Consider the following 24,210-nt stretch of genomic DNA (forward strand, 5'->3'; position numbering starts at 1 on the left):
ATGGTGAGGAGCACCAAAATGGGACATATGATTCACGTAGCCAGGGGCGTAATGTCCGCGGTCGCAGTGGCAGTCACTGCGACCGGGCCCAGGGGGGTTGGGGCTTGTAAACGCCAGCACAAATTTCAACAGGATGTGTGTATCGCAGTGCACAGTCGCTTCGGGTCCGTGCGTGACAAATCAGGGGCGGACTGGGTCGGGGGCAGAGCCGGACCCTTCAGCTATTTGCAAATACGTGTTAGCCGTTATACCCATTATACTGGCGGCTCCTGCCCATCACTGTGCGCTCACCAGAACTGCGATGTACAATTACTGTAGTTTGCATTAAAGGGTTTTTATTGGTGAAAACAAGTTCTCAGCGATGCACAGGTTGGGAAGGTGATCACTTATTTATTGGTGGAATCCGCACTGTCAGAAGATTGTGGCACTTTGAGTATTTGGTGAGATTTTTACCTCAGTATTTGTAAGACAAAACCAGGAGTGGAGCAATCCGAGGTCATGTTTTATGCATTTCTCACCCACTCCTGGTTTTGTCTTATAAATACAGAGGTGAAAATCTCACCAAATGCCAACTTGCTTTCTCTGGTGATCCTCTGTAACTGCATCTCTGCTGCTGTGTAATAGTCACAGGACAGGGAGGGGTTAAACATCTAAGTATTTAATATCTATTGGAAATAAAGAGGTTTCCCCTTATTGATATCAGATAAAACAAATGACCAACCACAATCCACTCTACCAAGACCAATATTACCAGATAGAAGGCAGAAATACCACCACACCGTGACCAGATCACATATTACCACCACATAGTGCCCAAATAATGCCACATACAAGGCACAAATACCGCCACACCATGACCAAAGCACATAATACCACCACATAGTGATCAAATGCTACCAGATACAAGGTATAAATACTGACACCATGAGACCACATATTACCACCACATAGTGACTGAATAATACCACATACAAGGGACAAATATCGTCATGTCATGACCAAAGCACATAATGCCACCACATAGTGACAAATAATGCTAAAATAATAAAAATGTAAAAAAGCTCAGTATATTGGGTCAGTGTACAGGTTATACAGTGATCACCAGTGACATTATACACAGGAGTTCTGTATATAGTGTACAGGTTATACAGGCATCACTAGTGACATTATACACAGGAGCTCTGTATATAGTGTCAGTGTATAGGTAATGCAATGATCACCATTGATATTATACACAGGAGCTCTGCATATAGTGTACAGGTAATACAGTGATCACCAGTGACATTATACACAGGAGCTCTATTTATTGTGTCAGTGTACAGGTAATGCAATGATCACCATTGATATTATACACAGGAGCTCGGTATATAGTGTACAGGTAATACAGTGATCACCAGTGACATTATACACAGGAGCTCTGTATATAGTGTCAGTGTGTGTGTATAGGTAATACACATACTCACCAGTGATGTCTCTAGGTGAAGTTCTTTATCTGCAGACCGATATATCACATCTTCTATACAGGACTTATATCTGCAGAAAATAACATAGTTAGCTATAACTAATCACTTCCAGAGCACAATCCACACTTTTCCCAAGATTTCTACACTGCATGAAAAGACAAAAAAGCAACATAGTGCCGCACTACACAGTAAAAATAAAACACAAAATACATTTAGGGACTCCATCTTTAATAAAAAAAAAAAAAATCATGAGAGAGATCAGAGATTATGGGGCCCAGTCAGGGATCGTACATAGAAATCATGTGGTCCAGTCAGGGGCGTATATAGAAATCATGGGGCCAATCAGGTTAGGGGCGTACATAGAGATCATGGGGACCAGTCAGCAGTGTACATAGAGATCATGGGGCCCCGTCAGCGGCGTACATAGAGATCATGGGGCCCCGTCAGCGGCGTACATAGAGATCATGGGGCCCAGTCAGCGGCATACATAGAGATCATGGGGCCCAGTCAGCGGCATACATAGAGATCATGGGGCCCAGTCAGCGGCGTACATAGAGATCATGGGGCCCAGTCAGCTGTGTACATAGAGATCATGGGGCCCAGTCAGCGGTGTACATAGAGATCATGGGGCCCAGTCAGGGATCGTACATAGAGATCATGGGTCCCAGTCAGCGGCGTACATAGAGATCATGGGGCCCAGTCAGCGGCGTACATAGAGATCATGGGGCCGAGTCAGCGGCGTACATAGAGATCATGGGGCCCAGTCAGGGATCGTACATAGAGATCATGGGGCCCAGTCAGGGATCGTACATAGAGATCATGGGGCCGTATGAGGTGAGGCTCTCACCTCCTCAGGGAGCTCTCACAGGGCATCACAGGCCTTAGTATGAAGCAATACTAGAAGACTTGTGGAATTGCTTCATACTAAGGCCTGTGATGCCCTGTGGGAGCTCCTGAGGGCACCATACTGGGGAGGTGAGATCCTCACTTGGCAGTAGTAGGAGCAGCATCTCCATAGTGTGGCATTCACATCACACTACATGCTGCACTGTACAGGACTCCCAGCCGGCAGCAGGACAGATGAGGAGGTAACTGGGACCAGCGCCGGACTGGAGTACCTGGGGCCCACCAGGAAAAAATCAATCTTGGGGCCCACCAGCACCATGCAGTTACCGTATATAGGAATAACATAAGTCCACAAACTCTTTCAAAATGAATCAACTTTATTAACCAATAAATCTCTGCTGCTGTGTAGTAGTCACAACACAGGGAGAGGTTAAACATCCAAGTATTTAATATGTATTGCAAATAAAGAATGTTCCCATTCTTAATATCCGAAAAAACAAATGACTGACAACAATCCACTATACCTAGACTAATAATACCATATAGAAGAGAGAAATACCGCCACACCATGACCAGAACACATACCACCACATAGTGATCAAATACTACCAAGTACAAGGTATATATACTGCCACACCATGATAAGACCACATATTAGCACAACATAGTGACTGTCTGAATAATACCACATACAAGGGACAAATACCGCCACGCCATGACCATGGCACATAATGGCACCAGATAGTGACTGATAATGAAAATGTAAAAAGCTCTGTATATAGAGTCAGTGTACAGATAATGTAGAGATTATCAGTGACATTACACACAGGAGCTCTGTGTATAGTGTCAGTGTACAGGTAATACAGTGATCACCTGTGACATTAAACACAGGAGCTCTGTATATAGTGTCAGTGTACAGGTAATACAGTGATCACCAGTGACATTATGCACAGGAGCTCTGTATATAGTGTCAGTGTACAGGTAATACAGTGATCACCTGTGACATTATACACAGGAGCTCTGTGTATGGTGTCAGTGTACAGGTAATACAGGGATCACCAGTGACATTATGCACAGGAGCTCTGTATATAGTGTCAGTGTGTGTGTGTATAGGTAATACATGGATCACCAGTGACATTATACACAGGAGCTCTGTATATAGTGTCAGTGTACAGGTAATACAGTGATCACCAGTGACATTATGCACAGGAGCTCTGTATATAGTGTCAGTGTACAGGTAATATAGTGATCACCAGTGACATTATACACAGGAGCTCTGTATATAGTGTTAGTGTAGAGGTAATACAGGGATCACCAGTGACATTATGCACAGGAGCTCTGTATATAGTGTCAGTGTAGAGGTAATACAGGGATCACCAGTGACATTATGCACAGGAGCTCTGTATATAGTGTCAGTGTACAGGTAATACAGGGATCACCAGTGACATTATGCACAGGAGCTCTGTATATAGTGTCAGTGTACAGGTAATACAGTGATCACCAGTGACATTATGCACAGGAGCTCTGTATATAGTGTCAGTGTACAGGTAATACAGGGAACACCAGTGACATTATGCACAGGAGCTCTGTATATGGTGTCAGTGTACAGGTAATACAGGGATCACCAGTGACATTATGCACAGGAGCTCTGTATATAGTGTCAGTGTACAGGTAATACAGTGATCACCAGTGACATTATGCACAGGAGCTCTGTATATAGTGTCAGTGTACAGGTAATACAGTGATCACCAGTGACATTATGCACAGGAGCTCTGTATATAGTGTCAGTGTGTGTGTGTATAGGTAATACAGGGATCAGCAGTGACATTATGCACAGGAGCTCTGTATATAGTGTCAGTGTGTGTGTGTGTGTATAGGTAATACACCTACTCACCAGTGATGTCTCTAGGTGAAGTTCTTTAACTGCAGACCGATATATCACATCTTCTATGCAGGACTTATCTCTGCAGAAAATAACATAGTTAGCTATAACTGATCACTTCCAGAGCACAATCCACACTTTTCCCAAGATTTCTACACTGCATGAAATGACAAAAAAGCAACATAGCACTGCACTACACAGTAACAGTGCTCCAGTGTCATTCTGTGCCGGCTCATCTGTCAGCAGACATATTTGTCTGATGGCAAAGATCTAACAGAGATGAAGACAGAAGACCTATGGATTACGTTGGAGTGAGGATTTTTCTTTATTAAAGATGGAGTCCCTAAATGTGTTTTATTTTTAATTAAAAAAAAAAAATCTGTCTTTTTTTTCTGTTTACTAGAAATTGATGGTGGCTATGTCTAATTTGGCGTGAAACCATGAATTTCGGGCTTAGTACCAGCTGATAATGCAAAGCTGGCCTGGTACTAACCCTATTATTACCCAGGGTGCCACTTACCACCAGGGCCGCTGGAAGAGCCGGGTAAAGCACCTAGGAAATGGTGCCATGATGAATGCGCCATTTTCAGGGGTGGCTGTGGGCTGCGATTTTCAGCGTGGAGGGCCAAGAACGCTTGGGTCTTACCATGCTGAGAATCCCAGCCCCCAGCTGCATGGTTTTATCTGGCTGGCGATCAACATATGGCGGGAAAAAAAAAGTTAAGTAAGTTTAAAACAAATATTTGGCTTCTCTGTCTTTTCATCGCCAGCCAAGGTAAAGCCAGGCAGCTGGGGGTGGCAGTACGTAGCGGTCTGCTTTATCTGCGGTGAGAATCAAAAATTCTGTGGAGTGCTACATCGTTTTTAAAAATTTCTTTTCACACTTCTATATGTGACAGACCCAACAGCCAATCGCAGACGCTGTCAAAGAGGATGGGCTTCTGTGATTGGCTGTTTGAGTAATGTACAATCAGCCCATACATTCTAGTATGGTACTATGTATGGGCTGCTTTCAGGTTACTCAAGCAGCCAATCACAGACGCCCATTCTCTGTGTCAGCGTCTGTGATTGGCTGTTGGGACTGTCACACATATAGAAGTATGAAAATATATAAATAATAAAACAAAAATGACATAGCGCTCCGCAGAAATTTTGATTCTCAGCGCAGATAGAGGTGGCAGCCCGTAGCTGTCTGCTTTATCTGCCTGGTTTTACCTTGACTGGCGATCAAAAGTCAGGAAAGCCCAATGTTTTTTTTATTTAAAAAAATAATTTAAAAAAAAAATGCGTGGGCTTCCGCCATATTTTGATCGTCAGTCTGGTAAAACCAGGCAGCTGGGGGCTGGGATTCTCAGCATGGTAAGGCCCAAGCATTCTGGGCCCCCCACGCTGAAAACGGCAGCCCGCAGCCACCCCTGGAATTGGCGCATTCATCGTAGCGCCATTTCCAGGCACTTTATCCGGCTCTTCCAACGGCCCTGGTGGGGGGTGGCACGCTGGGTAATACTGGGGTTAGTACCAGCTTTGCATTATCAGCTAGCACTAAGCCTGAAATTCATGGCGTCACGCCAAACTAGACATGGCCACCATGAATTTCTAGTAAACAGAAAAAAAAACACAACACAGAATTTTTTTTTAATAAAAATAAAACACAAAACACATGTAGGGACTCCATCTTTAATTAAAAACAAAATCCTGGCTCTGACGTAATCCACGGATCTTCTGTCTCCAGCTCTGCTACATCTTTGCCATTAGACAAATATGCCTGCTGACAGAGATGAGCAGGCACAGAATGACACTAGAACCCAGTTGTCAGAGAAGTGCTCAGCTGGCCTCCAGCCGCCGACCATGTTTTCCTGTGCGTTGCAAATAATGCATACTTTCAAACGCATGCCTATTTTTGCAATGCAAGTCTACGGTACATTGCGTCTGCGCTGATTTACAACGGATCCGTTGTAACGCACAGCATAAACGCAATGTTAACCCAGCCTAACAGCAGCGAGAAGGGGAGAGGGAGCCCTGGAGACCGCCTAGTCAGTCTACTGGTGGTACTATCATGCCCATTGCCCAGTATGTACTGCCAGCCTCTGTGGCTGGCAGGAGAGCCAGGCGGAGGTGACCGAGCGGACCGGGAGGACCAGTAGGAGGCGACCGGGGGGACGAGCGCAAGAGAGCGCTGTGGCAGCGTGCAGTGCCGGCCAGCGGAGGGTGCCAGGTGGTGGTGACCAGGAGGTGATCAGGAGGACCGGTAAGAGGCGACCGGAGGGACAAGCGCGCTGTGATAGCGTGCAGCGTCCCTAGAGGAGGTGAGTGAGGGGCAGGAGGCCGCGATAAGCGGCCCTACTGAACCCAAGTGTGTACTGTACTGTATTGTATTTGTATCTGTATTGTAATTGTATTGTATTCCCTAGTCCATATTTAATTGATTACCCCCCCGTCCATATTTAATTGATCACCCCCGTCCATATTTAAATTGATTCCCCTGAACACCCCCGTCCATATTTAACTGATCCCTCTGACCACATTAAATTGACCCCCCCGTCCTCATTTAATTGATCCCCGACCACCCCCCTTCCATATTAAAGTGATCCCCCTGACCACATTTAAATGATTGACCCCCCCAGCCCATAATTGATTGATCCCCCTTGTCCTATTTAATAGATTTCCCTTGTCCACTTTTACTCATCCCCAGTCCCTATCTATTTGCCTTATCCCCCACCATATTTAATTAACCCCTGTCCATAATTAATTGATTGATTCCCCAGACCACAATTAATTATTTCCCCAGTCCATATTTATTGATATTATTGATACTTATTGATCCCCAGTCCTTAGTTAATTGACCCACCGTCCATACCTATTTATTTGCTTTACCCCCCATCCTATTTAATTAAACCCCCTGTCCATAATTAATTGATTGATTCCCTAGTCCACAATTAATTATTTCCCCAGTCCATACTTATTGATCCCAGTCCATAGTTAATTGACACACCGTCCATACTTAATTAATCCACCTGACCCACTCAGCTGATCCCCCGTCCATACTTAATTGATACTTAATTGATCCCCCGTCCATACTTAACTGATCCCGCGCCGATATCTAATCGATACACTTGCACATCCCTAATTGATCCCCGTCCATACACCTATATATAAATAATTGTGTTTTGTACTTGTACATATATACTGACTGTATCCCCATATTTAGAATGACGTCCATGTTGGCCGGAGCCGTGCAGTGTACATCTTGCGCAATGTATGCATTCCCTGAGCTACCGCTCAGGGATCCATACTGCTGCGAGAGATGTGAGCATATCGTGCACTTGGAAGCCCAAATCCTGGATCTAAGTGCTCAGATAGCGGTACTGAGGAGCATCGACAACATGGAACGGAGTTTGCTGCTCACCGAGCAGACACTCAATGGGTCAACACTGGGGGTGGAGCTTAGTGGGGAAGTGCAGGCTGAACAGGCAGGGAGCTGGGTAACAGTTAGAAGGGATAGAGGGAAGAATTATAGGAAGGCTGGTTCAGAACCGGCATTATTGGAGCACGACAGATCCTCTGACCGCCGGGGGAGTGTATGCTCCAGTAATGAGGGGGAAGGGGGAAGTGTAGGGCAGGCTAGACAGGTCCTGGTAGTGGGTGACTCTATTATTAGGGGGACAGACAGGGCAATCTGTCACAAAGACCGGGATCGCCGAACGGTGTGCTGCCTCCCTGGCGCTCGAGTCCGGCACATCGCGGATCGGGTTGACAGGTTACTGGGTGGGGCTGGCTAAGACCCAGCGGTCATGGTCCACATTGGCACCAATGACAAAGTGAGTGGTAGATGGAGGGTCCTTAAAAATGATTTCAGGGATCTAGGTAGGAAGCTTAGGGCAAGGACCTCCAAGGTAGTTTTCTCAGAAATACTACCAATCCCGCGAGCCACACAGGAGCGCCAACAGGAGGTTAGGGAGGTGAATAAGTGGCTAAAGAGTTGGTGCAAGGCAGAAGGGTTTGGGTTCATGGAGAACTGGGCCGACTTCGCTGTCGGCTACAGGCTCTACCGTAGGGACGGGCTGCACCTCAATGGGGAGGGTGCAGCGGTGCTGGGGAAGAAGATGGCTAATAGGTTGGAGGAGTTTTTAAACTAGAGACGGGGGGGGAAACCAAGGAAATAGGTGGGATGTGAGGCAAGCAAGGGGGAAGGGGAGAAGTGAATATAATGAGGGTGGAGAGGGGGGTGGGGATAGTACAGTTAGATCGTTAGAGAAGAATAGGATGCTAAATAACCCCAAAGTTTTATCTTGCATGCTGACCAACGCAAGAAGCCTGACCAATAAGGCGGATGAGCTGCGGGCGCTTATATCGGAGGAGAGGTATGACATCGTAGGTATAACAGAGACTTGGCTAGACGATAGCTAAGACTGGGCGGTAAATTTAACAGATTATAGTTTATTTAGAAGGGACCGGAAACAGGGGAAGGGCGGAGGAGTCTGCTTATATGTAAGGTCACGTCTAAAGCCCAGACTAAGGGAAGATATAGGAGAGGGAGAAGAGGGGGTCGAGTCCATGTGGGTAGAGATAGAGGGGGCAAAAAATAATAATAAAATATTACTGGGGGTCTGCTATAAGCCACCTAATATAACAGAGGAGAATGAGAAACTGCTATTAGGACAAATAGACAAAGTAGCAAAACATAATGAGGTGATTGTAATGGGGGACTTCAACTACCCGGATATTGACTGGGAAACAGAAACCTGTAGATCGCAGAAAGGAAAAAGGTTCTTGACAAATATCAAGGATAATTATCTCTCCCAACTAGTGCAGGAACCAACGAGAGGGAAGGCAGTGTTGGACTTAATATTGACTAATAGGCCTGATAGAATAACTGAGGTACAGATAGGGGGGCACCTAGGAAATAGCGATCATAATATTATCAATTTCAAAATGCCCTTCAGTAGGGTTATCAATAAGGGAACAACTAAAACATTAAACTTTAGGAGGGCGAAGTTTGATCAGCTGAAAGAAAACCTTCAACTTATTGACTGGGACAAAGTTCTTAATCAAGGAAATACGAATAGTAAATGGGAAACCTTCAAAAGAATTCTGAATACTCAGTGCGAGAGGTATATACCGTATGGGAATAAAAGGGCCAGAAATAAGAGGAAACCAATATGGTTGAACAAGAACGTAAAAGGGGCGTTAAATAGCAAAAAAGAGGCATTCAAGAGATTAAAACAGGAAAACAGCAAGGAGGCACTAATATGTTACAAGGAAAAAACGAGAACCTGCAAAAAACAAATAAAAATAGCAAAGGAGGAAACAGAGAGACGTATTGCTAGGGAAAGTAGATCAAATCCCAAACTGTTCTTTACGTATATAAATAGTAAAAGGATTAAATCGAATAATATTGGACCGATAAAAAGTGATGAAGGCAAAATCATAGAGAAAGATGAGGATAAAGCTAATCTATTAAATAAATTTTTTTCGTCAACTTTCACAAAGGAAAAAGAACTAACAGGCGAAATGAGAAGTGACAAACTTAATCCTCCACTAAGTATGACAAATCTAACCCAAGCTGGGGTACAGAAACGCCTCAGTAACATTAAAATAAACAAATCACCAGGACCTGATGGCATACACCCACGGGTACTAAGGGAACTAAGTAATGTGATAGACAGACCGTTATATCTTATATTTAAGGACTCTGTTGAGACTGGGTCTGTACCACTTGATTGGCGACAGGCGAATGTAGTGCCAATATTCAAAAAGGGAGCAAAAAGTGACGCCGGAAACTATCTGCCGGTGAGTCTGACGTCCGTTGTGGGCAAAATTTTTGAAGGCTTTATTAATGAGGCAATCATGGAGCATCTTGATGCTAATAATCTATTAACCCCGAACCAACATGGATTCATGAGGAATCGCTCCTGCCAAACAAACCTGATTGACTTCTACGAGGAGGTTAGTTCTCGAGTAGATCAGGGGGAACCAGTGGATGTCGTGTATCTCGACTTCTCAAAAGCGTTCGATAGCGTGCCACATAATAGGTTGGTATACAAAATGAGAATGATGGGGCTGGGGGAAAATGTCTGCAAGTGGGTAGCTAACTGGCTAAAGGATAGAAGGCAGAGGGTGGTTATAAATGGAATATACTCAGATTGGGTAAGCGTCACTAGTGGGGTACCACAGGGGTCTGTACTAGGCCCAATGTTATTTAATATCTTTATTAATGACATAGTCAACGGGATAAATAGTAAAATATCAATATTTGCAGATGACACAAAGTTATGTAAAACAATTAATACAAAAGAGGATAGTGATGACCTACAGAGGGATTTGGATAAGCTGGGTAGGTGGAGCATTAAATGGCAAATGAGGTTTAACGAGGAGAAATGTAAGGTCATACATATGGGAAGGAAAAATGGAAGTTACCAGTACTCACTGAATGGGAAACCATTGGGGAATTCAGAGATGGAGAAGGACTTGGGCATCTTGATTGATAGCAAACTAAATTGGAGTGCCCAAAGTCAGGCCGCTGCTGTAAGGGCAAACAGGGTAATGGGATGTATCAGAAGAGGTATAGCTGCAAAGGATGAGAACATTGTTCTTCCACTGTACAAAGCACTGGTCAGACCACACTTGGAATACTGTGCTCAGTTATGGGCCCCAATATATAGAAAGGATATAAATGAGCTTGAAAAGGTACAAAGGAGGGCAACAAAATTAATAAGGGGAATGGAGGGACTGCAATACCCAGAGAGGTTGGCAAAACTAGGACTATTCAGCCTGGAAAAGAGAAGGTTGAGGGGGGACATAATAAATGTGTACAAATATGTTAGGGGACAGTATAGAGACCTTGCCCGGGATTTGTTCAAAAGGAGGGATATTACGGTAACAAGAGGGCACTCACTAAGACTGGAAGAGAAAAGGTTTCAGCACCAGCATAGGAAGGGGTTCTTTACGGTAAGAGCAGTGAGAATATGGAATTCACTGAGTGAGGAGACGGTAATGTCGGATTCACTACACCAGTTCAAGCGGGGACTGGATGCATTTCTAGATACCAAGCAGATTTCAGCATATACTTAAAAATAGAATAAAATAGTAGGTTGATACAGGGATTTATTCTGACTGCTGGTTTCAGAGTCGGGAGGGAATTTTTCCTCAGGTGAAGATTGGCCAAATCATTTGGGGTTTTTGCCCTCCTCTGGATCAACTTTAGCAATTACAGAACTAACAGGTCGAACTTGATGGACGCAAGTCTTTATTCGGCTTTACTAACTATGTAACTATGTGGTACTAGCATTCAAGCTCACATGGCATGTCCTGCCAGCCAGCCACTGGTGTTAGTACTAGCATGATAGTACCACACCACCAGTGGCTGGGCAATGGGCATGCATGATGGTACCACCAGTGGCTGGCAGGACATGCTGGGCATGATTCATGCCTTGCATGTCTTGCCAGCCTCTGTGGTACTATCATTCCCACACGGCATGTCCTGCCAGCCAGCCACTGGTGGTAGTAGTACTAGCATGATAGTACCACAAAGGGCCGGCTCCAGGTTTTTCTTGGCCCCGGGCGAAAGAGTCTCAGTGGGCCCCTTTTAACACATACCACGATTCATGATGCACAGATACTGCAGAGAAATATAAGTATAGTACAATGCAAAGATTTCACTTCTTATATTACATGAGTGATATCTATTGTAAATTCTACAATAGCTCAGAAACCGGCGAATCGCTCCACACAGTATACTGGCCCCCATAAAATGCTCCATACAGGATACTGGTCCCCATATAAAGCTCCATGCAGGCTGTTCCCCCCACATAATGCCCTTTGCAGGCTGTCCCCCCCCTTATAATGCCCCATGCAGGATGTCCCTTCCCCCCCATATAATGCCCCATGCAGGATGTCAACCCCCCCATATAATGCCCCATGCAGGATGTCCACCCCCCCTTATAATGCCCCATGCAGGAGGTCCCCCCCCATATAATGCCCCATGAAGGATGTCACTTCTCCCATATAATGCCCCATGCAGGATGTCCCCCCCCCATGTAATGCCCCATGCAGGATGTCACTTCCCCCCATATAATGCCCCATGCAGGAAGTCCCCCCCATATAATGCCCATGCAGGATGTCCCTTCCATCCCCCATATAATACCCCATGCAGGATGTCACCCCCCCTCTTTATAATGCCCAATGCAGGATGTCACCCCCCCTCTTTATAATGCCCAATGCAGGATGTCACCCCCCCTCTTTATGATGGTCAATGCAAGAGGTCACCCCCTCTTTAAAATGCACCATGAAGGATGTCACCCCCCATATAATGCCCCATGCAGGATGTCACCTCCCCCATATAATGCCCCATGCAGGATATCACCCCCCATATAATGGCCCATGCAGGCTGTTAACCCCCCATATAATGCCCCATGCAGGCTGTTACCCCCCCCATATAATGCCCCATGCAGGCTGTCACCCCCCATATGATGCCCCATGCCTCCATACATTAAAAAAATAATAATCAAATACTCACCTCCCTCCTCCTCACCTGCTGCCGCTGCTCAGGTCTGTACTCCAGCGTCGCCGGCGTCTTCCCGCTCTGCGCTGCCTGTGACGGCTCAGGGGAGGGCGCGGTGTAAAGACGTCACCGCACCCTCTGACCTGAGATGTCACAGGGAGCGCACAGCAGGAAGACAGCGGATCTGCGGAGGCACGAGGAGAGATAAGTATCCGGCTGCCGGGGCCCTGAGCAAGCGGGGGAGAAGGGTGGGTGGTGGCACCGCTCTTCTCCACCCATAGCCCGGCGGGGAGCCCGACGGCGAGTGGGCCCCCTGCCTGCTCAGGGCCCCGGCACTTGCCCAGGTGCGCTGGGTGCTGACGCCGGCCCTGACTACCACACCACCAGTGGCTGGCAGAACATGCCGGGTGGGCATGATGTACCACAGAGGCTGGCAAGACACACTAGGCAGGCATGATTCATGCCTAGTATGTCCTGCCAGCCTACTTGGTACTATCATGCCCATCCAGCATGTCCTGCCAGCCCCCTTGGTACTATCATGCCCACCCAGCATGTCCTGCCAGCCCCTGGTGGTAGTACATGCTGCTAGGCATAGTACCAGTAACCAGAGGCTGGCAGCAGGACATGCTAGGCAATGGGCATGATGATAATCATGCCCATTGCCCAGTAGTATTTACTGCCAGCCCCGGCCAGGGGTCCTCCCAGTCACCCCTCCCCCCTATCCCTTCCTCCCTCCCCTCCCCGTTTCATACTCACGCGTCGAGATGAGCTGCAGCCGCTGCCTGGAGCGACGCAGGGTCCGTACTCCACAGCGCGCACAGAAAGCAGTCCCAGGGCGATGACGTCATCACCCTGAGACTGACCTCCTGCGCACGCGCCGGCAGTGTCGCACTGCGCAGAGGAGGCAGAGGGCCCATCACTAATCATATCGGCAGTGCTGCGAACCGGGTGGTCCTCTGTTCTCTGTACAGGGCCCAGGGGGGTAGGGGGCGGGACCCGGGGGTTTTCCCGATCCTCCGGTTGGCCAGTATCCCCTGCAGAGGGGCATATGTATATATGCAGGTCGGCCACATCCCAGTGGTGCAGACACATCCACACTGCACCCTGTATACTTGTGCACTGCCGTCTGCTGCAGTGGTAGGAGCCGCCTGAATGCATCTTCTTCCTGCCGGAGAGGAGCTTGTGGGCCTGTGCGGTGAGGAGGTGGACGCTGCGCACCTCCTGAGAAGTATATGGCACTCCATGTATCTGTGCACATAGTGTACCACTCTAGTATATAGCAGAAAGGAGACATCGACCAGAAGAGTCCAGGCATGTGGGTGATGCTAATAATTATTATATTGATAACCAGGTGGAAGAGGAGGAAATGCAAAAAAAGGGGGGAATTAAAAACTATACGCAAAGAGGACGTCGAGACAGGAATTACAATTAACACCAGTGGGAATGGATCATGATTAGAACAGGAAAGGGATAATACAGAGAATCAAGCCACAAATTAATCCAGTATATAAAAATATATATACATATCATTAGTTAGATATATCTGTACATATGATTGTTTAATTATCATAAACTTTACATAAAGTGCAAGTGCCTCCAAAGAATAAATCTACATAAATTATATATCTCATATGTGAACAAATACAGGTGTTTCTCACTAAATTAGAATATAATCAAACAGTTATTGTTTATTTCTGTTAATGCTGATGATTATGGCTATACGAGTTTCACTTTTTTGTATTGAAGAACTGAAATAAATTAACTTTTTGATGATATTCTAATTTAGTGAGATGCACCTGTATATGTATATATACAAGGGCTGGTCCCTTATTATTTGGAGGTCGGTGTGAATCCTGTAGAGAGTAGTGCACTGACTTGGGCATATGTGCTGTTGACAGATCTGTATTTGTATCCACTTTAAGCGTTTTTAAAAAAGGTGACCACATGTGCATTGTACTCACGCTATAGCAGATGCAGATCCCACTCCTGAATGGCGTCCACCCGACATATGTTTCGGCTTCTTGTCTTCGTCAGGGGGTGGCATCATTCGGAAAGAGCTAAGAGTTAAACGGCCAACTATAGCTAATCGGGATGGGGGTATGTCTCCACCAACCAATGGGTGCTGAGGAGGCGCGGCGCGATACACAACGCTACGAGGCAACTACGGCGACATGTCACCTGTGACGCTGCGAGCACGTGATGGAGACACATGATCGGGGGTCACGGGGCACATATAGATACAGTCGGGGAGGATGACATGGAGACGTTCATGCGTATCGCCTCTTCAGCAGACATCTAATCTACTGATTGAGTGTGGATATATCGGATAAAGTGGAAAATCTTCTTAATTTATAATGATGGATAACGAGTATAGGTTATATATATATATATTCTTTGGCCGGGCCAGCACTGCAGCAGTTAACTTCCCTGTGCTGGCCCGGCCGCATCACTGCTAGGAGACACGGCCCTGTGCGCGGTCGTGTCTCCTAGCTGTGACGTCACGCAGTGCGCACCCGGCCTTCAGTGCTGCACCGGAAAAGAGCTGGAGGCGAGTCGGGGGATGGTGAGTGTGTGTGTGTGTGTGTGTGTATATGTATGTATGTGTGTGTGTGTGTGTGCAGGCAGATGTCATTGTGTGATGTCTGTTTATATGTATTTTTGTGTTTCAAATGTGTTTATGCGTGTATGTATATGTCTGTATATGTTTGTGTGTGTGTGACTGCGTGCGGCCTCCTGCTGAGTATAGATGGCGCCGTGCGGCCTCCTGCTGTCTCTGGGGGGGGCGCCGTGTGGCCTCCCGCTGTGTATAGATGGCGCCGTGCGGCCTCCTGCTGTCTCTGGGGGGGGCGCCGTGCAGCCTCCCTCTGTGTATAGATGGCACCGTGCGGCCTCCTGCTGTCTCTAGGGGGGCGCCATGCGGCCTCCCGCTGTGTATAGATGGCACCGTGCAGCCTCCCGCGTGTATAGATGGCGCCGTGCGGCCTCCCGCTGTGTATAGATGGCATTGTGCGGCCCCCTGTGTATAGATGGCATCGTGCGGCCTTCCGCTGTTTATAGGTAACGCCGTGCGCCCTCCCGCTGTGTATAGGTGGCGCCGTGCTGCCTGCTGCTGTGTATAGGTGGCGCCACCCGCTGTGTATAGGTGGCGCCGTGCGGCCTCCCGCTGTGTATAGGTGGCGCCGTGCGGCCTCCCGCTATGTATAGGTGGCGCCGTGCGGCCTCCTGCTGTGTATAGGTGGCGCCGTGCGGCCTCCCGCTGTATATAGGTGGCGCCGTGCAGCCTCCTGCTGTGTATAGGTGGCGCTGTGCGGCCTCCTGCTGAGTATAGATGGCGCCGTGCGGCCTCCTGCTGTCTCTGGGGTCGGGGGCGCCGTGCGGCCTCCTGCTGAGTATAGATGTCGCTGTGCGGCCTCCTGCTGTCTCTGTGGGGGGGCGCTGTGCGGCCTCCCGCTATGTATAGATGGCGCCGTGCGGCCTCCTGCTGTCTCTGGGGGGGGGGCGCCGTGGGCCTCCCGCCATGTATAGATGGCGCTGTGCGGCCTCCCGCTGTCTCTGGGGGGGGCACCATGCGGCCTCCCGCTGTGTATAGGTGGCGCCATGCGGCCTCCCGCTGTGTATAGATGGCGCCGTGCGGCCTCCCGCTGTGTATAGATGGCTACGTGAGGCCTCCCGCTGTGTATAGATGGCTACGTGCGTCCTCCCGCTGTGTATAGATGGCTACGTGTGGTCTCCCGCTGTGTATAGATGGCTACGTGCGGCCTCCCACTGTGTATAGATGGCTACGTGCGGCCTCCCGCTGTGTATAGATGGCTACGTGCGGCCTCCCGCTGTGTATAGATGGCGCCGTGCGGCCTCCTGCTGTCTCTGGGGGGGGGCGCCGTGCAGCCTCCCTCTGTGTATAGATGGCACCGTGCGGCCTCCTGCTGTCTCTGGGGGGGGCGCCATGCGGCCTCCCGCTGTGTATAGATGGCACCGTGCAGCCTCCCGCGTGTATAGATGGCACCGTGCGGCCTCCCGCTGTGTATAGATGGCATTGTGCGGCCCCCTGTGTATAGATGGCATCGTGCGGCCTTCCGCTGTTTATAGGTAACGCCGTGCGCCCTCCCGCTGTGTATAGGTGGCGCCGTGCTGCCTGCTGCTGTGTATAGGTGGCGCCACCCGCTGTGTATAGGTGGCGCCGTGCGGCCTCCCGCTGTGTATAGGTGGCGCCGTGCGGCCTCCCGCTATGTATAGGTGGCGCCGTGCGGCCTCCTGCTGTGTATAGGTGGCGCCGTGCGGCCTCCCGCTGTATATAGGTGGCGCCGTGCAGCCTCCTGCTGTGTATAGGTGGCGCTGTGCGGCCTCCTGCTGAGTATAGATGGCGCCGTGCCTCCTGCTGTCTCGGGTCGGGGGCGCCGTGCGGCCTCCTGCTGAGTATAGATGTCGCTGTGCGGCCTCCTGCTGTCTCTGTGGGGGGGCGCTGTGCGGCCTCCCGCTATGTATAGATGGCGCCGTGCGGCCTCCTGCTGTCTCTGGGGGGGGGCGCCGTGGGCCTCCCGCCGTGTATAGATGGCGCTGTGCGGCCTCCCGCTGTCTCTGGGGGGGGCACCATGCGGCCTCCCGCTGTGTATAGGTGGCGCCATGCGGCCTCCCGCTGTGTATAGATGGCGCCGTGTGGCCTCCCGCTGTGTATAGATGGCTACGTGAGGCCTCCCGCTGTGTATAGATGGCTACGTGCGTCCTCCCGCTGTGTATAGATGGCTACGTGTGGTCTCCCGCTGTGTATAGATGGCTACGTGCGGCCTCCCACTGTGTATAGATGGCTACGTGCGGCCTCCCGCTGTGTATAGATGGCTACGTGCGGCCTCACGCTGTGTATAGATGGCTACGTGCGGCCTCCCGCTGTGTATAGATGGCTACGTGCGGCCTCCCGCTGTGTATAGATGGCTACGTGCGGCCTCCTGCTGTGTATAGATGGCTACGTGCGGCCTCCAGCTGTGTATAGATGGTTACGTGTGCTCAATATTGAGTCATACAATTAATGTAAGGCTATGTGCCCACGATGCAGAAATTCTCCGGATTTTTTTTGAGCGTTTCCTCATCTCCCTGGCAGAAAAAACGCATGTGGATTGTACATGCGTTTTTCCTGCCAGGGACTTGCTGATGTGAAGCGTTCTTCACGTGCATTTCCGCATGCGGGTTGACAAGCGCTTTCCAAGCGATTTTAGCATCACTTGAAAAGTGCTTGACAACTTGGTCACACTATATAAATACATGCAACCGGCATGGATTTATATAGTGTGACCATAAAAGAATGGTAAAAAATAAATATATAATTACCTTCTGATGGCCTGCCGACGTCAGCGGTCGCGTGACCCGTCACATGACTAAATGACGTCACGGCAGGTCCTTTTCAGACCATCGCGAGCTGCCGGCAAGCCAGGACGCATCGGATAAAGACACCGTGGGCCATCAGAAGGTAAGTATAATATTTATTTTTTATTTTATTCTTTTTTTACAGGTTCTATGGTACCCGGGTCCGGAGGAGAGTCTCCTCTTCTCCAAACCCGGGTACCATCCGCACATTGAAACGCATGGAATCCGCATGTACAGATGCAGTCATGCGGATTCCATGTGTTCCAATGCAAGTCAATGGCGGCGAAAACGCCGCGCTTCCGCAAAATAATTGGTAGTGCTGCGGATTTTTCCGCAATGGTAATCCGCAGTGGAAATTTCCGCAGCATGTGCACAGCACATGCGGATTATCATTGGGGAACATGGCAGGCCTTCTACCAAGCGTTTTTAAGCGTTTCTGCAGCGGAATTGCCACCGCGGAAACGCTTAAAAAACGCATAGTGGGCACACAGCCTAAAAAAAATTATTATAATTAATATTGTGCCAAATTAATTTCACATGAACTATCACATGATCTATCACAGGGGATCATGTGACATGTCACGTGATATATCAGGTGTGTGTGTGTGTGTGTTCCACCCCTGGCCCCCTCACACCACCCACACAGCCCCCTGGATGCCCCTCACACCACCCCCCTTTATGCCAGCACAGCATTTATTCACATGGTCAGTTCTCCCCGCCTCAGTCCTCACAGCACAACGCTGAACACGAGCTCCTCATCACCAGTCCTCCTGTTCCGGCACAATGTGCACACTACTGCAGCTGCAGGTGGAATAGTGTCCACTGTACTGAGACGGCCCCGCCCCTTCTGGTGATGTCATGACTCCTCCCCCTCAAGAAATCAACTCCAATCTAGACGCTCTCCTGTTGCTGAGGCGTGGTGACGCTGTAGCTGGGTGATTGTAGTCAGAGTAGTGGTGTTTGGCGTATGTACTACAGGTAAGAAGATGGGAATGTGCCAAGGTGATTACTACATTCAGGACAATAAGTAGCTAGCTGTAGGTGTGCAGAATCCCACTCGCAATATTGTCAGGGTCTCGCACCCCCTGGTGTCGTGGGCTGTCGGGCTCCCGCACCCCCTGGTGTCGTGGGCTGTCGGGCTCCCGCACCCCCTGGTGTCGTGGGCTGTCGGGCTCCCGCACCCCCTGGTGTCGTGGGCTGTCGGGCTCCCGCACCCCCTGGTGTCGTGGGCTGTCGGGCTCCCGCACCCCCTGGTGCCGTGGGCTGTCGGGCTCCCGCACCCCCTGGTGTCGTGGGCTGTCGGGCTCCCGCACCCCCTCGTGTCGTGGGCTGTCAGGCTCCCGCACCCCCTGGTGTCGTGGGCTGTCGGGCTCCCGCACCCCTTCGTGCCGTGGGCTGTCGGGCTCCCGCACCCCCTCGTGCCGTGGGCTGTTGGGCTCCCGCACCCCCTGGTGTCGTGGGCTGTCGGGCTCCCGCACCCCCTCGTGCCGTGGGCTGTCGGGCTCCCGCACCCCCTAGTGTCGTGGGCTGTCAGGCTCCCGCACCCCCTGGTGTCGTGGGCTGTCGGGCTCCCGCACCCCCTCGTGCCGTGGGCTGTCGGGCTCCCGCACCCCCTCGTGCCGTGGGCTGTCGGGCTCCCGCACCCCCTCGTGCCGTGGACTGTCGGGCTCCCGCACCCCCTCGTGCCGTGGGCTGTCGGGCTCCCGCACCCCCTGGTGTCGTGGGCTGTCGGGCTCCCGCACCCCCTGGTGTCGTGGGCTGTCGGGCTCCCGCACCCCCTGGTGTCGTGGGCTGTCGGGCTCCCGCACCCCCTGGTGTCGAGGGCTGTCGGACTCCCGCACCCCCTCGTGCCGTGGGCTGTCGGGCTCCCGCAGCCCCTCGTGCCGTGGGCTGTCGGGCTCCCGCACCCCCTCGTGCCGTGGGCTGTCGGGCTCCCGCACCCCCTCGTGCAGTGGGCTGTCGGGCTCCCGCACCCCCTCGTGCCGTGGGCTGTCGGGCTCCCGCACCCCCTCGTGCCGTGGGCTGTCGGGCTCCCGCACCCCCTCGTGCCGTGGGCTGTCGGGCTCCCGCACCCCCTCGTGCCGTGGGCTGTCGGGCTCCCGCACCCCCTCGTGCCGTGGGCTGTCGGGCTCCTGCACCCCCTCGTGCCGTGGGCTGTCGGGCTCCCGCACCCCCTCGTGCCGTGGGCTGTCGGGCTCCCGCACCCCCTCGTGCCGCGGGCCGTCGGGCTCCCGCACTCTCCCCTTGTCGTTGTCTGTGGAGAAGATTAATACATATTTTCATTTTTCAGGTTTTCTCTTATAAAACAAGATCCCTGAGCTTCTGTCTTTGACCGAAAAAATGGAGTCTGACAAGTCGCTGCTCTCTGCAGAACTGAACACAAACATGGCGGAAGCGCTGTATGAACAGATTCTGATGAAGGTACGAAAGATGAATTGGAGAGGCCAGCAATCACCGGGTGAATGTCTCCTCCGTCAGCTGCCGGGAGCGCGGCAGTCTCCAACATTTACCTAATGTGTATTGTTGGCTTTAGACCCCTCACAGTTGTACTATTTTGTTGCAGGAAAAATCAGTTTGCAGAACCATCCTGTTCATGTTACTCACTGATTCTCACTTGTTGCCTCATTTCAGGCCAAACAGGAGATACAGAGCAGAATACCGAACTTACCAGAAAGCAGACAGATCAGACCCCAGCCTGGTGAGATGGGCGTCCTCTGATTATTATCCAGATTACTTTGTGCATATTATGTGACAGATACCACAGTGGGGCAGTGGGGTCTTATTGACTGCAACGGTCACATGATGCAACCAACGTGGGGGGTCACATCGTTTTTTCTTATACAGTTGATTACATGTAAATGCTGCTTGGCTTTTGCCGATTTTATTGTGTTTTTGTTCACTTTTTGTTTTTATTTCTGTGTTAGGTTTCTGCATTAAAACTCGCACATCCAAAAATACCAAAATCTTTATTAACATCTGCAAGTCAAACCAGATCCCAGCGGCCCCGGACCTGACGGAGCAGGAGTTAGTCAGCATCCTGGAATCTGATGATCCCTCCGGCTATCGAGTCCCCATGAGCCTTGGAGAGCCCCACGTTGAAGTTGATAATAGTACGTTTTTTTTTTGTTTGTTTTTTTAATACAGCGCGTCTCTTTTTAAAGGGGTAGTCCAGAGATATCCTTAAAGGGGTTAAAATAGCAAGTATTACAACTTACTAATCCTCAATGGTCAAAGGTGCCATCTCCACAGGTTCTGGTAGGTCCACTTCCAGTCTGCGGAATAAAGTTTGACATCTTGTTGTTGACTTTTGAACTTTTTTTGGTTTAGATTTAGGACTTAAAGGGATTGTCCAATACTTGGATTCCCCTTTAAGAACTTATACCACTTATTCATAGCAGCCCTACTAAGGTCAATGGATTGAGTCGGCACCGCAAAGTATCTAAGTCCTGGTGCACTTTGTCCTACAGGTGGAGGCGGCTGTACGGCGTACGACATAGTGATTAATGGCACCTTCTTTGAGAAAATTAAGGTAACTGCAATTGCTTATTCCGACATACGAGCTGTCTGCTCTCCTTTGTGTCAGCTCCTTACTTTGTATTTTTTTTTATTAGAATAATGAGCTTTTCAGGGAATTTTTTATCACCGTGGCCATGGAGGGACTAGAGAACAAGTACGAAATGGAGCTGTCAAGAGGTAACGACCGCATCACTGATATTTTCCTTGATTTTTCCATCGACCACACAAGGACTTGTTCTTTCGTGGAGCAAGTTTACCATATAATATATTGAACATTTTTATGTACCAACCTGTTGTATGGCACCGTATCAAATGCCTTTGAAAAGTCCAGATAGACAACATCCACTAAGTTTCCCTGGTCCAACCTAGAACTTACCTCCCCATAGAATCTTTTCAGATTAGTTTGCAGATTAGTTAATCTTATTGAGGTGCTCCAGGTTAGTATCTCTTAGAAAACCCTCAAAGATGTTGCCCACAGTACAAGTTAAACTTACCGGCCTATAAATTCCAGGCTCAGATGTTATCCCCTTCTTGAATATTGGTACCACATTTGCTATGTGGGTGTAGCGCTGGTGGATATGGACCCACTGCCCCACGGGAGGGTTGTGACTAGATGTCTATTGGGTCTCCACTAGAACCTCTGGTGGTGAGGCTAGACTGGGCCGCCGGTAGACACCAGGTACCACTTCAGTGCAGTCCCCTGGACTGCAGCAGCATTCCGGAGGTACCAGGGTACCAGACACAGGAGAGCGAAGACAAGGACTAGGTCAGACAATCTGAGATCGGGGCAGGCAGCACAGGTTCAGGATAGAGAAAAATGGCAAGGGGGACAGGGGTTTTTGATACCAGATTACTCCTTTAACGCTTGCAACCTCTGTTGCTTGACTGCAACTCAAACAGTCAAATCAGTCCGTAAGAATTTAGGGCACTTCCATGGCGATATTTTGCATCAGTATTTGTTAGCAGACGCCAGGAGTGGATCCAAAACAGAAGAGGTGAAAGTGTTTCAGTTACTATTTTTCACTGTGTTTGTTCCCCTCTGGTTTTCAGCTTACAAATACTGATGTAAATTAGAGCCCAAAATACTCACTGTTTGAATGAGGTGAGGAAGCTGCTTGTAGTACTGTAATAGAAGTCCTTATTCTGAGGATGAGTGCTGTAATTCTTGTCTTCTCTGCTCCATCAAACTCCCCAGAGCAGGGGCAACCCCTGGGGCAAAACTGCTGGCGGCAGATGTCCAGACGTATGACTCAGTGAAGTGTGATGGACCCCGACTCCCAAACAAAATAAATCAGACACATACAAAATAAATACACAAAGCATTGCAATTAGGTGTCAAATGTTCTCAACTTTATTTAAATTTACATGACACCGAAAATGGCACAACCCTCGACTCACGAAGAGTCACCCTGCAGCGCTCAGGAGAGGAAAACCCCCTGTGGAGGAAACCTCTAGGGAACCATGGCTGGAGGGCTGCCCTTCCCTTGGTCTTAGAGAGTTAGTGCCGATATATGACGGAGTTTTAGAATTTCTACATATTTACAGGGAACGACATAACAAATATAGACTATTAATGTGATAAACTGGATGTGGGAGAGATCTGGCTGCGATATCTGTCACCACATTTATTGCTGGAACGAATTTAGTTGATCTGATTTCCCAGGTGGATCTACCACTTCTCCCTTACAGATCCAGCTCCGTCTCTCAAGAAGTTGGGTACTTGGTTACAGGGGTTGCTCATTATGGATAACCCCTCTTAGGAAGAATATCCCCTCCCCCTCCCAATTTATCACCCATTAAAGTCAAGGATCCATCCATGAACTCCCAAAGAAGAGCAGCTATTTGTACATAGTAACAGAAGGGGATCTTGTTTTGGGGACCCCCCCCCTCTGTTACATTCCCTTCCCCCCGGGGTGTCTAAGAAGACAACCCCTTTCCCTGCCAGAACCTCCAAATTACACCAACGTTGGCACATTACGTGGGGTGGTCAAGCTCAAGGTCCTCAGGCGCATCATCAATAATGGCGCTGATCGTGGCAGCGCGGCATTCTTTTATGGAATCTTCTTTATGACACTTGTTTATGCCCTCACAATAGTTGTCATGGTTACTACAAGGGCTATTACTGATGCAGGGTCCAAGTATTAACCCTTTCATCATTTGTAATTCACTTTCATTATGGAGGCAAATAACTGCACTTGTTACCAAGCAGGAGTCTTATCATTACGGCTTCCCTTAGGCACCATAAGAAATACAGATTATAGAACATACGTACAAGTGTTTCAGGAGTGTTTTGCACTTTTTAGATCCATAGATTGGGCTTATAACTAGCACTTTACAAAGCAGAAAGTTAAGAGGAAATTACTTGTAAAATAATATTATAGGGAATTGCATTTCAAGCATTTTCCTAATGTGCATTCTGCATACTTGCATAGTTACATAGGTTGAAAAAGTTTGAACTTTAATGTCCTAGGTCTATCTCCAAAGTTATACATTTTCTATTACTAGATTATTTATAACCCACAATGTCATGTTTTGTTAAAAAAGTATCCAGCCCTTCTATAAATGCTGTTATACTATCTGCCATTACTATATCTTGTGGTTGGCATTCCACAGTCTGACTGCTCTAACTGTAAAGAATACTTTCCTAT

General features: G+C 49.1%; 1 long non-coding RNA gene across 1 annotated transcript; it reads left to right on the plus strand.

Annotated features, from left to right (window-relative positions):
* Positions 1-20,995: 20,995 nt before the first annotated feature.
* LOC141197844 (uncharacterized) lies at positions 20,996-21,740 on the plus strand. The gene is made up of 3 exons (XR_012269874.1): positions 20,996-21,156; positions 21,514-21,575; positions 21,658-21,740. It is a non-coding gene; the product is annotated as an uncharacterized lncRNA (long non-coding RNA).
* The last annotated feature ends 2,470 nt before the right edge of the window (positions 21,741-24,210 follow it).

This window comes from Phyllobates terribilis, unplaced genomic scaffold (genome assembly GCF_046119375.1).
Source record: "Phyllobates terribilis strain yellow unplaced genomic scaffold, ASM4611937v1 Scaffold_92__1_contigs__length_6168646, whole genome shotgun sequence".
Taxonomy (NCBI): domain Eukaryota; kingdom Metazoa; phylum Chordata; class Amphibia; order Anura; family Dendrobatidae; genus Phyllobates; species Phyllobates terribilis.